Source organism: Pogona vitticeps, chromosome 2, assembly GCF_051106095.1.
Source record: "Pogona vitticeps strain Pit_001003342236 chromosome 2, PviZW2.1, whole genome shotgun sequence".
NCBI lineage: Eukaryota > Metazoa > Chordata > Lepidosauria > Squamata > Agamidae > Pogona > Pogona vitticeps.
In genome coordinates, this window is record NC_135784.1 from 61,701,313 (window position 1) to 61,714,713 (window position 13,401).

Genomic DNA, 13,401 nt, shown 5'->3' on the forward strand with positions numbered 1-13,401 from the left:
AGCACACTTCTCCACCCAACTTTATGAACAAATTTCAACACTTGCCTAGTTATCACATTAAAAGCCATCCTCTCTCAATATATGATCACAGCAAGGGTTTTAAACTTTGTATGCAATGAAGGATCTGATCTGTCTTACAGATCTCTGTCAAATATTATTTCTGAATAAATAATAAGCACACTCCCAATACCAAAAAGCCCTATCCTTTGTGCACACCACTCCGTCTGTTTCTAAAGGCACACAAACAAGAAAGGCCTCTCCCTGTGACCTCAGTGTGCAAGCAGGTTGGGATGAATTAAGGTAGTCCTTCTGACTACTTAGACTCAGATAGTTTACAACTTTACAGACTTACATCAGCACTCTGAATTGGGCTAAAAGTGCACCAGCAACCAGTGCAGAACAGATATGGTCTGATCATACTCCCAGTTACTCACTAACTTTCAGGTAACTGCATTCTCTATTAGCAGAAGTTTCTAAATTGTCTTCAAAGGCAGCCCCCTATGAAACACTTTTGCTAAATCTTGATAAAAAGCTAAATTTGGTTCATGCTCATCATTATGTTGGTTCCTGATAAAACATGTTTTCATTATGTACCACTAACCTGACTTACAACATTATGAAACTGTGACATCCAAAAGTTCTTATCAGTAAGACTCAAGGCTGCTGCATCTTTCATTGAGTCAATGCATTTCATATTCTGTGTTCCTCTTTTCCTGCCACTTTCAACTTTTCCCAGTCTTATTTTTTTTCAGTCAGTCTTTTTTGTTTGCTTCTTAATTTAGTTTTTTCTTTAGATTTTTCCATCAAATGTAATGTTATCTATCAAAGAAAGTATTTTTTTTTAAAAAAAAAACTAAATACAATAAACAGATATCAACACTGAAACTTGTCTACCCACAGTCTGCCTGAAGTATGGTAGCCTCAGTTTATTCATGTTAGCTTCCAGACAGAATTTAGGCTGGTTTAGTCTAGTAAACACTTATTTGTCTTTGTGGCTGATCATGGTACCTATAAAACTCTCCTCCAACATCACAGTTTGAATGAATTGTTTTTCCCCAGTTAAATTTCTTAACTGTTTAGCTTCCCATCCATACACAGCTATTGGGAATATAGATAACAGTACGGATACCACAGTACGGGAATACCACAGTACGGATGTTATAACTTATAACAATAGTTAAGGCCAGGGGAAATCTGCTTAACAGTAGAGAGAGAATGAGGAGAGAAAACAGTCTATTCATGCTTTTCTCTTGTTCTGTCAACCATGATTAAAGTACTAGGAGTGCTACATCCACCTCAGCCCTATGTTACTGTATATAGGCATAAAAACATTATGTATGTTTGGATTTGTTTTATAACAAAGGTACAATATCCAATATTAATATGTAAATATGGTCATGCAAACCTGTCAGCAAGTAATGTATTTTATCCAGTAAACTAAGTTGGTTGTGCCATTTTACGTGCACACCCTAGAACCAGTGCAGAAGAGAAATTGGCAATTTTTACCATCACCACAAATTCAACAGTTAGCAAGACAAGAGCTGTAGCTCATGGCATCTTTAACAGACAAATTTCAGGCAGTTCGCACATCCTCCAAAACTATCACCATTTATTTAGCTGCTGAAAGTTCAGTCGTTTGAAGATACACAAACAATCGACAGGGGAAGGAAACCTTTGCATTATATTTCTCCACATTTCTTTTGCAAAGACAAGTTAAGAAATAGACGGGGCATGTCAGAAGGCAGCTTCTCTCTGGTGTAAGCCAAACAATGAAGAATACCGGGTTAGGAGATGGGCGGGGTATAGATCAGTAGGAAGAAAAAGTCTCTCTTTGGAGAAGCCAAGTCAAGAAGTTCTTAACTGGCAATTTTGTACGGGAAGCTATTCTGTCAGGACAAGAGGATTTTTGCCAATTTCAGTTGAAACTGCTATCTTTTTCCTTTACACAAGGAAAAAAAGCCGTCAACATATTCCGCAGTTTCAAGAGTAGCCCAGAGGGACTCACCTCCTCAAACTTTTAAGATGTGAGTGGCACAGAAAGCCTCTCCTCCACTTTGTTTTTTTTTTCTGCACCTATTAATGAGGCCTCTTGAATCCCATAGGCCAAAGCAGGGTGGGGGTTAGCTGTGAGGTAATGAAGGCCTGGATAGGGAACTCAGTGACAGCCCTTTTCCTGCTGAAAACCAAGTCTTATGGAGCAAGGCTGAAAGAACTGGGCATATTTCACCTTGAAAAAAGAAGACTGTGGGGTGGTATGATAACACTTTTCAAATATATGAACGGCTGTCATACAGAGGAGAGACAAGATCTGTTCTCGATCATCCCAAAGTGCAGGACACACAACAATGGGCTCAAATTAAAGGAAGCCAGATTTTAGCTAAATATCAGGAAAAACTTCCTAACTGTTAGAGCAATACGACAGTGGAACCAGTTACCTCAGGAGTTGGTGAGCGCTCCAACACTGGAGGCATTCAAGAAAAACTTAGAGAGCCACATGGCAGACATGCTTTGATTGTATTCTTGCACTAAGCAGGGGGTTGGACTTGATGGCCTTATAGGCCCCTTTAGTTTCATTATTCGATGATTTCTATGATTCTATGACTAAGGAGAAACAAGAAATCATAAGCATAGAAGCTGAGATAAAACAAAGCAGAAGCCTTGCAGTCTATTCTATAGCAAGAGGAACCATATAAGAAAACAAAAGAAACTGACTACAGCACAGACAGGACATGTTTATGTTTTTAGATTAAAGCTTTCAGAGCCCTACAGCCAGCACAAGTATCTACTTTGCTTTCTACACACCACCTTCCAATAATAAACATCTGTTGTCTTTTGTTCACCTCTTCCTCAGCTGAATCAGCACCAATCCCAGCCTCCTTGTGGCTTCATCAACAAGGCATCACCTGTCATCAGACAAGAGATTTGTTATTCCCATTAACAGCAAGGATACATTATCAGAACATTAAGTGCCACCTTGCTTCTCAATGAGATGTAACTGGCCACAGAAACAGGAACCATTAAATAATTGTTTTCCCTTCAAATACATAGGCCAAAATCTTATGGAAGATTCACACTTGTGGAAGGGAAATTGTGTAAATCTTGACAGCAAACTTCAGCTCAGTTTTTTTTAAAAGGTGTTTTTGCTTGCGGGATTACGCATAAGCAGGCGTGAATCCAAGATATAACAGCACTTCATTAATAAGGGCAATTTGCCACCAACACTTAAGTGATGTTCCTTACGCAAGCACAAATTGGCAATGGGATTCTAGCCTTGATATGTCCCTATAAATAACAACTGTGTTGTCATATACATTTGAAACTTAGTGACAAATGTTCGCTCTCTTTGAGAATCCTGTACTCCCAACCAAGACAGTAATTCTAATAAACGTAATTGTAAATCACTATAGTCAAACCGTATGCATCTCTTTGCATAGAGCTAATAATTTATATGCTCCATCTAAGGAGACAGAGTTCATAATGTTATGCATTTCCTTACAATACTGCATACAAATTACTGTATATGGCAAATGTAAATACATAACACTATGCATTCTTTACCTGCTTACCATCTTCCATTCTCCATAATGTAAAGCAGGGAAGGGAACTAGCATCCTCTGCCCAGACAGAAAACCCAATGCCCAAGGCTCATTTGTCCTAGTGGGCCTATCCAATTTTTAACCAAGGCTTGGTGAAATATATGCTCACCGTTTCCCCTGTGAGAAAAAGAAGGGAAGATATGTGGAAAGAGCTAATAATTATTTCAAATTTCAATGTTATTTGTCTGCTTCAGACTTTGTATATAAAGATCTGTATGAAATGCGAGGTTTGAACACATGTGCTAAAAACAATAGAATTATTAACCATAAATAATATAATGTATGAAGAAGCCTGACTAGAGGTGATGGAACTGGACAAGACCATGGTTTCTAACTCAAAATGACTGACTAGTCCTCAAGGTATCTTCAGCAGTTATTGTAACATAAATGCTGCAGTTTCAGGGCAAAATAACGTGGTATGTAACAGGGTAAATTTGATTTAAATCAAATCGATTTAGATCATGATTTTTTTTAAAAAAAAAAAAAATCTGCATTCCAAAGCTTGGAATCGCTACTTGAGGCATATCTACTCCATACTGGAGACTCTGCTGGAAAATGCATTCCATACATATACTCTTTTCCCTCAACATCTTACAATGAGCAGAGCTTCGAAAGTTCGTTGTGTTTTTTAACTACAATTCCAAGACTTTTGCACCCAGTAGCCATCTGGCTGATAGATTCATTTAAACGCCCCCCCCCCAAAAAAATACCTGTTCCAAGCTCTGATGTTGCCTCCACTCTTTCTGGTTATGTTTGCACTCTGATTTTGTTTTGCAGAGCTCTGAGAAGGACTTTAGCCTTAAATAAAGCTCAGAGACTGTGGTGTACTCAAGGCCCACCATTTTTCCAGCTAAAGAAGCTATGCTGTAGTTTCCAAGAAAAAAATCAAAAATTCTACTCAATACGCTATTTTGATTTTCATCGTCATTTAGTCGTGTCCGACTCTTCATGACCCCATGGACCAGAGCACGCCAGGCCCTCCTATCTTCCACTGCCTCCCGGAGTTGGGTCAGATTCATGTCATAGTTTTGTGTAAAAAAATGCAAATAAAAAAAACTTCTTGTCTCTATTTCTTATATTAAACAGATGGATGGCACTCAGGAAATTTCACACATAGCAGCAGTTTTATCCCAGAAAAAAAGTACTCACTCAAAACACATTCCAAGCATGGGGCTTAAGTTTTTTATTTCCCCTAGCATGACTGGGTTACAACTGCACTTGGTCTCTATTACTGTCATTTTGAGTCTTCATAGATGTTAACTTGTGAAAACTCATCCTATGTACACAGAAGCTGGCAGTTTTAATCCTCAGTATTTCCAGTTACGGGTGGGGGAAATCCTGCCTGAAAAGCTCAAGAGGCTCTAGAATCCAAGTGGAAGTCCCACTCCGAGCAGACCTGTTGTTTATTCTAGTTGAGATTTACATAACTGTTGACTCACCATATCCAGCCATTGATTCAACAGGACTGGCATCTGGATTCAAGCCAATGTTCAACAGTGCCTGGCCAGAGGAACCAATGGGCTGACTCCACATAAGGCAGCTTCCAGTATTCCTAACTTTTCCAACAAATCAGGAGAAATCAATGTGGTGTTTACTGGCAGAGACCAATAGAGGCTCTCTACTGACTATTATCCTACAATCCTCACTATTCATTTGTATTGTTGTGAAGAACAAAAACAGTATATCCAAAGCAGAGTTGTAAAAAGCCAGAGGCTCAACAGATAGAGGTAATTACAGCAGATGGGCATTAAAAGGGGGGCAAACAAGGACAGGAATTATCCTTATAATACCCTCACAGAACAAAATTTCTGGGTGCCAATGTTCCCTCTAATTTTTCAGTCCACTGCACAGAGGCTCCACCCTGTGCATACAGAATTCCAGCCATAACCAGAAGCAAATGGATGGAAACACTGTGTTGGCTGCATATGCCCCATGCAGATTCCTTCATCGGAGACACCATACGCCTGACCTCAAGTGAACAAAACAGACAAAACATACCAAACTAATGACAGAACAGGGAATCCTGGCTATTGATCATGCAGTCTTCTCACATGACTTTCATGAACTCTGAATCTGACTGGGCGCAAGCCATAAACCTTCCCCCTCCTATTGCTGTTCTTCCAGTATCCTTTTTCCATCCTCCTTCTGCAGTCACTGCTACCTGCCTCAAAATCTCAAAATCTTTATGCCAAAAATCATTCTGAGCAAGAGATAGTTTCAGATAATGAGGAAGTGGTTTTTATTGGGCTAGTAAGAAAAAAAGTGATAATCAAGGCAATGCTGATTTGTCTAGCTTGCAAAGATCTACAGATTACAGATAAAGGTGAAGGTTCCCCTTGACATTTAGTCCAGTCATGTCCGACCCTAGGGTGCGGTGCTCATCCCCATTTCCAAGCCATAGAGCCAGCGTTTGTCCATAGACAGTTTCCGGGGTCATGTGGCCAGCACAACTAGACACGGAACGCCGTTACCTTCCCACCGTGGTGGTACCTATTTATCTATTCGCATTTACATGCTTTCGAACTGAACATCTAATATGAAAGAACTTGGGCAGAAACTCCTACTACCAGTCATTTTAAGGATCATTGTTTTGATGCAGGTTAAAGGACTTGCTGACACTATAGATTTTCATTTCAGAACCAATATTAATGGCTTGGAGGGCATGCTTTGCCTTTAGTCCTTATACTTTGTTGTCTTATGAATGAGAATAATAGCCCAAGTACATTGCACCTGCAACGACAAAAGCTGACCGACTGCCGGACCCAAGAATCATTAAGAATCAGTGCAAGGTATGCTCTTGGTGAGTGCCCCTCACGAGGCACCAGGCGTGCTTGCTAAGACATGCTGTACCTCTGCATATACACAGCACTGATTTAGAGAACCAGCTTGCCTGGATGCCCTTTGGGAAGACAGCAGATGAAAAACAGGCAATCTTGGTGCACAAAGCAACTTTCTGGCTACATAGATTGGCTGGACATCCCTTAGGAATGTGCATCTTTGTAAGCATCTTCAGCTCTGATTTTCTGCTGAGCAGCTGTACTGCTGTAAGCTCCAGAAGCAATCGTGTGATCTCCCCATCACAGCAGTCCCCTCCCCATCCCCATCCTTTCCTCCAGTCCTTGCTCAACAGTGCTTGGCTTTGCAGAAGTCTGACAGGAGAACGAGGGCAACCATGGGGCACCTTGCGACAGAAATCGCACCCTGGCCATTTGTCAAAAGCAATCACCATCTTCTTGTCATTTCCAGTTCCTTGAGACAGGAACAAAGGAGAGGGGGTAGGGAGGATTGCTGGAAGACAAAACAACAGTGAGCAAACAACAGTCACGCTGAAAGAATGGGAGATAGGGTCTCTGCTGATTAGGAACAGAGGGTGTCTTCCCATAGTCCAGGTACAAGAAGATACCACCTGGGTCATTCATTCAGAGCTGTTGTTCCCAGACAACCATCTTGATTCTCTGGTTTGTTGACATCTACAGAGAAATCTAAGGTCCTCTACTAAAGCACACATATGCAATCATGCCAGCTTCTTCACTAGATCTGTTAGGTCACAAATGGAGCTGTAAAATGGCTCTGGCTTGTATTTTTGATTCAGTACTTATATGTAATAGACATCATTTATACTGAACACAGGGGGTTTGCTATCATGGGGAGGTGGGAGTTTTTACTTAAGTTTTTGCAATCTGACATTTTAACAATTTTATAGTTTGTGTGTGTTAGTTGCTTTTGCAAAGATAAAGGGAGATACTACGGCTTTAAAGCAAATAAAATAAATGGAGAAAGAGGACTCAGTTACCCAGGGGCATTTTTCTCCACAGAAGGATACATTCTGCTTGCATTTCAGGTTCCGTTACCCACATAAACAAAAATGTTGTTTTATGAAAATTAAGGGTTATTATCTTAAGCTAACTCATTATTAAACAAGTTGGTACATTATAGACTGGAGATTATAATTCTCTCTTGTCCTAGGGATGGAACAGGACTGCAAACAGAAACCACTTGCAAAAGCACAACACAAACCACTGAATCTATAATCCTACACATGTAATGATTTGACACTGGAATAGTGGCACCAAGGCATTGGCAGCAGAATGTGCCGCCAGCACTAAAAAATAAATACTGTAAATAAGTGGAATTGCAAGTAACCTTGATTTAAATCAGTTTTCCTGCTTCAAAAAGCCAAGTGCGAATGATTCAAAGTAACCTAATAATGGCAGTTATGAAAACCTCCCATGCAGAGTACTGTTTAAAGACATATCAAATATTCTCCTCTCTGATACACTTGGCTCTTAAGAAGAATGAAAACAGATTTGGGAGGCTGTACATTTGGAATTTGACTAACAAATCTGCTCTTGCAAATGTTGTTGGCTTTTTCAGTGGCACATCACATTTTGCCACTACATAGTTGACACACCTCCAGAGTCCAAAATCAGATCATGAAGAAACTAAGGAAATCCCAGAAAACCAGTAAAAGACAGAATTGTATCTGCAGCATCCAAATCTGCATAGTGCAACAAAGCCCTGGGATCAGGGACGTGTTTAGTCGTTTAGTCGTGTCCGACTCTTCGTGACCCCATGGACCAGAGCACGCCAGGCCCTCCTGTCTTCTACTGCCTCCCGGAGTTGTGTCAGGTTCATGTTGGTTGCTTCGCAGACACTGTCCAGCCATCTCATCCTCGGTCGTCCCCTTCTCCTCTTGCCAACAGCTCTAAAAGATACAAGGATCCCCTTTCCATGTCACCTGGAGTTATTGACTATGGGATCTGGCACTAGTTAGGCTTCTCCCAGCGCCTGCAGGCAGTGGCCTTAATGAAAAGAGGCGGGGGAGTAAATCCTGAGCATGTTCTGTCTTGGTTTTTTGTGCTCAAGCACACAGGCCTTATAACTCTTCCTGTCCTATAAGGATGCTGGAAGAGTTATTAAGCCAGTGTGGAGGACACATAATAATAAGCTCAATAGACAGGAAGCCAGATCTTGACTAATATATCAGGAAAAACTTCTTAACTGGTCGAGCAGTACACCAATGGAACCAATTACCTTAGGAAGTGGCGAGTGCTCCAATGCTGGAGACATTCAAGAAAAAACTGGACAACCATCTATCAGATCTCCTTTGATTTGGATTCCTGCATTGATCAAGGAGGTTGGACTCGATGGCCTTATAGGCCCCTTCCAACTCAATTACAGTGGTGCCTCGCAAGACAAATTTAATTCGTTCCATGGTTAATATTGTCTTGCGAAAAATTCATCTTGCGAAACACATTTTCCCATAGGAATGCATTAAAATCTAATTAATGCGTTCCTATGGGCAAAAAAATTCAGAACAAAGTCAAATTTGGTTTACAACGGGTTTATTAAGTGCTCTTTAAAGCCATACATATCACGCAGATGATTTAAAAAAAATTAAATCAAAAAACTTTAACTTTTTAAACATCATAGAAAAACATTTTAAAAATCAGCAAACATGAGGCAGGAACAAAAAACAGAAAACATTCGTCTTGCAAAGCACGCCCATAGGAACATTAGTCTTGCGAGTCATCAACCCCCCATTGCCAAAACCATTTGTCTTGCGAGTTTTTTGTCCTGCGAGGCATTTCCCTTCAAGACAGCACTGTATTCTATGATTCTATGACTCTGTGCTGACTGCTGCATACCATCCCAGATCTACATACCAAACTACAATGTTTTGTTACTCCCATCCCAGCCAAGTAACAGCAATCACCACCACCACCCAGCAAAATGGACTACAAATCCTGACCAGCAGTTTAAACAATGACTACAGGATGTTGTTTTTTTTATATAAATCAAGCACTTCCAGCTAACATTTCAGATATACTATAGAAAACAGACTAGCTGGAATCCTGTTCGTGTAACTTGAACCGTGTAAGGCTGATGATATTGGCAGCAATTTTTCAGAAATTAAACATTTCAGACTTCTGTCATGATGATTTTGAGGCTGTTGTGCAATCCCTTTCATAAGTGGGAAGGCATGGCAGCTGCAGGATAGGAAGAGGAAGTTTTTAACTATGAAAAATCACCACCATTGGCATGACTTTACTGGGGGCAGCCATTTTCAGTAAGTAAATACTTCCCTCTGCTATCCCATAGCCCCCACAGCTTCCCAACAATGAAACTGATTACATGGGAGCCGCCTAGAGTGGTCCTCACCGACCAGATAGGCGGGGTATAAATAAAATAAAATAAAATAAAATAAAATAAAATAAAATAAAATAAAATAAATGGGACTCGTGAGAGCTTCAGGACAGAAGCCAAACATGTTTAACATCTGAAAAAATGCTGCTGCTTCTGGTATCATCAGCCCTATAGATTTCAGCCATTGCAATATCTTTATTCTAAACTAAACAAGGACTGATTATTACCATGAACTATTACAAATGAGACAGGGTTCAGAGATTGCAACAGTTCAAAAACCAACTTTAAAAAAAAGTCACACATAAGTTAGCAGCAATCCTCAACACCATGGAACCATAAAACATCTGGGCATGAATCTTCTGCTGAAAAGAGCTAATAGCTTCACAACAGTATCCAAAAATACTTCCAGCAGTACCACATTTATTAAGCAGGAAGACATGCAGTATTTTTAATAGATCATAGGCAAAAGGCACATAAAGCATAGATCTTCCTACATACATACCTAAGTAGGCCTCCCTGTGGTCATTGCCTGGATGGGAGACTGACAACAAATCTACTGTAGGCCACACTGAATTCCATAATGCAAAAAAAAAAAAAAAAAAAAAAAAAAAAAACCCACGAAGGGAGCATATGACTCTAACAACTGTTTCAAGTACACTGAGAACAGGACATTCCCAACTAAAACCAAGAAGCTCTGAAACAGAAGTATGGTAAGAGTGTATCTTATCATGTTCCCCTTTTAAATCAATTGTTAGTCTGTTGTCCTTATCAGAAAGAAGCACAATACTTCCTAATTCATGGAAGGATCAGGTGGAGGCTGACTGGTTCTGATCCTTTGTCCTGCTTGGCCTAACAGCGCATCCTCCCGGTCCTACCATAACAACCTTGCTAGCAAAATCTATTTCCCCAAAGGTCCAAGTCATTCTGAACTGTTCTCATTAACAACTTGTCTTGGTCTGGAAAGGTCAAAAGACAAATGTAATGTTTCAGGAAGTCAATATAAGTCTTGCCATGCACAGGGGGATCAAAAACCTGCATAGGAACATCTGCAATATGATTCATACAATCCAGCTTTTATAACACCACAATCCTATATACACATTTGCACAACACATTACAATGTTGCCAGAGAACTCTGCTTTCAATTAACTGTACTTAGAATGTTCGTATGCCAACATTCCTACAACATGTAGGATGAATTAAACTTTAATAAATGTTGTTTGAAAAACAACGTTCTAAACCTAAAAAAGACATGCAAGACTACTTTTACTAAACAATTATTCTTTATTTTACTTTCACCTTTAATAATCTTAGAACTGCACAGCTGGAAGGGACTCTATAGATCATTGAGTCCAGCTGCTGTCAAGAAGGTTCAGTGGGGAATCAAACTCTCAAGCTCTGGCTCCACAGTCAGATACCTAAACCACTGAGCTACCCAGCAGTTCATTTACTGCAATAAGGACTTGCCTTTCCTCCAGAGAGGTCAGGTTAGCACGCACGATTCTCCTTCCTCCCCATGTTCTCCTCACAACAAGTCTGTGAAGGAGGTCAGGCTGAAAAATGGAAACTGATCAAAGGTCACCCAGTGAGTTTTATAGCTGACTGGCCTGCTCTCCTCTAACACTCTAATGGTGGACTCAAACTGCTACATCGTATGCACTAGAAACAAAAGCAAGTTTTAGAGAAGTGATTCACTTTGGATAAAATTTCTGCCCTCCTAACATATGGGTTCCCAACCTGGGGTTTGCAACCTCCAAGTGGTTCATAAAGTGTTTTCAGGCTTAAACAAACGATCCACATGACTATGATGAAGCTAACAAGTTGCTTTCTTAGCAGGGATTAAGTTGGATTCCTGGGGGGGGGAGGATGGAGTGTGTGCAGTCAAAAAAAGCCGCCTCTTATCTCTCTCTTTTTTCTTCCTCTAGCATTTGTTCTCCTTCCCTTAAGGCTGCCTCTCCTTTCTGGGATCTGGGGACTCCTTCCCTAGTTATGCCTGGGGTGACATTAACGAGTCTGTCCCAGCTGGACTGGAGGGGAGGCAAGAAAAAGGTGGAGGCAGAGTTGGAGCAAGCAGAACCCTAATTGCAAGCCTGGTCAAGTGGAGGAGAAAACACTTCCCCCATCCGGCAGTATTATGTGCTGTCAAAATGCTGCTGCTTTGGGGGAGGGGCTAAGACTCAATGCTCCCCCATCCTCCAAAAACCTCACTCCTATAGTAAAAAATGTTGCTGCAATCTTGTAAAATAAAGTCCATAGTTTCTCCACTGAGTCAATCCAGCTCACATTCTGTCCTCCTCTTTTCCTAACAGTATTGTCTTTCCCAGGGAAGTTTGTCTTCTCACAAGAATTTACCCCATTAAAATACCTTTTAATGCAAAGGTGGCGCTGGAGTCGCAGGTTCCTTGGCTACTATAAAAGGGGGTCACAATTTGAAAAAGGTACAGTTGTCCGCCAGCATAACATGTCTAGCTGATCCTCAACTTACACGAGAGAAATGTGTAGTACAAGTCAGACAATGACATACTGCTATATATGTTGGGGTGAATCTCTGCTTCTTCACAAGTTTTGGACGACAACTCCCATAATCTCGTATGTATGTATGTTTCTATGGATGGATGGATGGATGGATGGATGGATGGATGGATGGATGGATGGATGGATGCATGCATGCATGCATGCATGCATGCATGCATGCATGCATGCATATGTGCTGTCAAGTCAATTCAGACTTACGGCATCCCTTTCCAGGGTTTTCAAGGTAGAGAACACAGAGAAATGATTTACCATTCCCTTCATCCCAGAGTGCCCTGGGACTGTGCAGCTTGCCCAGGACAACACAGGCTGGCTGTTCTTGCAGGAGGTATATTGGGCAATTGACCTCTCAAGCTCTGGCTCCACAGCCAGATACCTAAACCACCGAGCTATCCAGTCAGCTCCCATATCACTTAGCACTGGTTTTTCCGGATAGGGAGAATGGATAGTATAGGCAAATATATGGGGATCTAAAGTTCCCCATCCTCATGAACTCAGTGCATTTTGTTACGGCTACACAAATCTTAGTTTATAAAATCTGTCTTTTACAAATTTGTGCTTACAATTTACCCAGGAAAAATTTTAAAGGATATCAGAGAATCAAGAACAAGAAGAGTTGTAAGAAAAAAAGAGAAAAAAAGGTTTTGAATCCTTATGTCCATATATTTAAAAATATGAATTATCTAATGTCAGTGCTTCACATTAGAGAATAGCAATTAAAGAAAATAAACAAGGCAACATGTTTGCCAAGTTGTTGTTGTTTAATGCCCACCGTATTTATTAAAACTGATGTGCAAGCTAGGGTAATGAGAAACAAATTAAACTAAGGCCCTCTAGCTTATGATAGATTTCTTAGGGAGCTTTGTGCTGAATAAGCAGCATATTCCTGCCCAGAAGTTTACAAATTAGTTGCCAGGAGCAACCATACCTCTCAAACCTGGCAACCTCCACACCCAATATAAATTACAAAGAAAAGGATGGTAGGACAGACAAAAGGTATACCTTAGTCATATCCTCACTGGACTCTTTCCCGTTATAAATCCCTTGTCCTCTACTGTATGAATGCAAATACAGAACTCTAGTTACAACAAGGAGAGGAGGGAAAGTGGCTGAATGGTTAAATACC

General features: G+C 40.5%; 1 protein-coding gene across 8 annotated transcripts in view; it reads right to left on the reverse strand.

Moving 5' to 3' along the window:
* The window catches only part of PLXNA1 (plexin A1), a 389,988-nt gene that overhangs the window by 357,035 nt on the left and 19,552 nt on the right, over nucleotides 1-13,401 (reverse strand). The gene's annotated exons all lie outside the window — the stretch shown is intronic.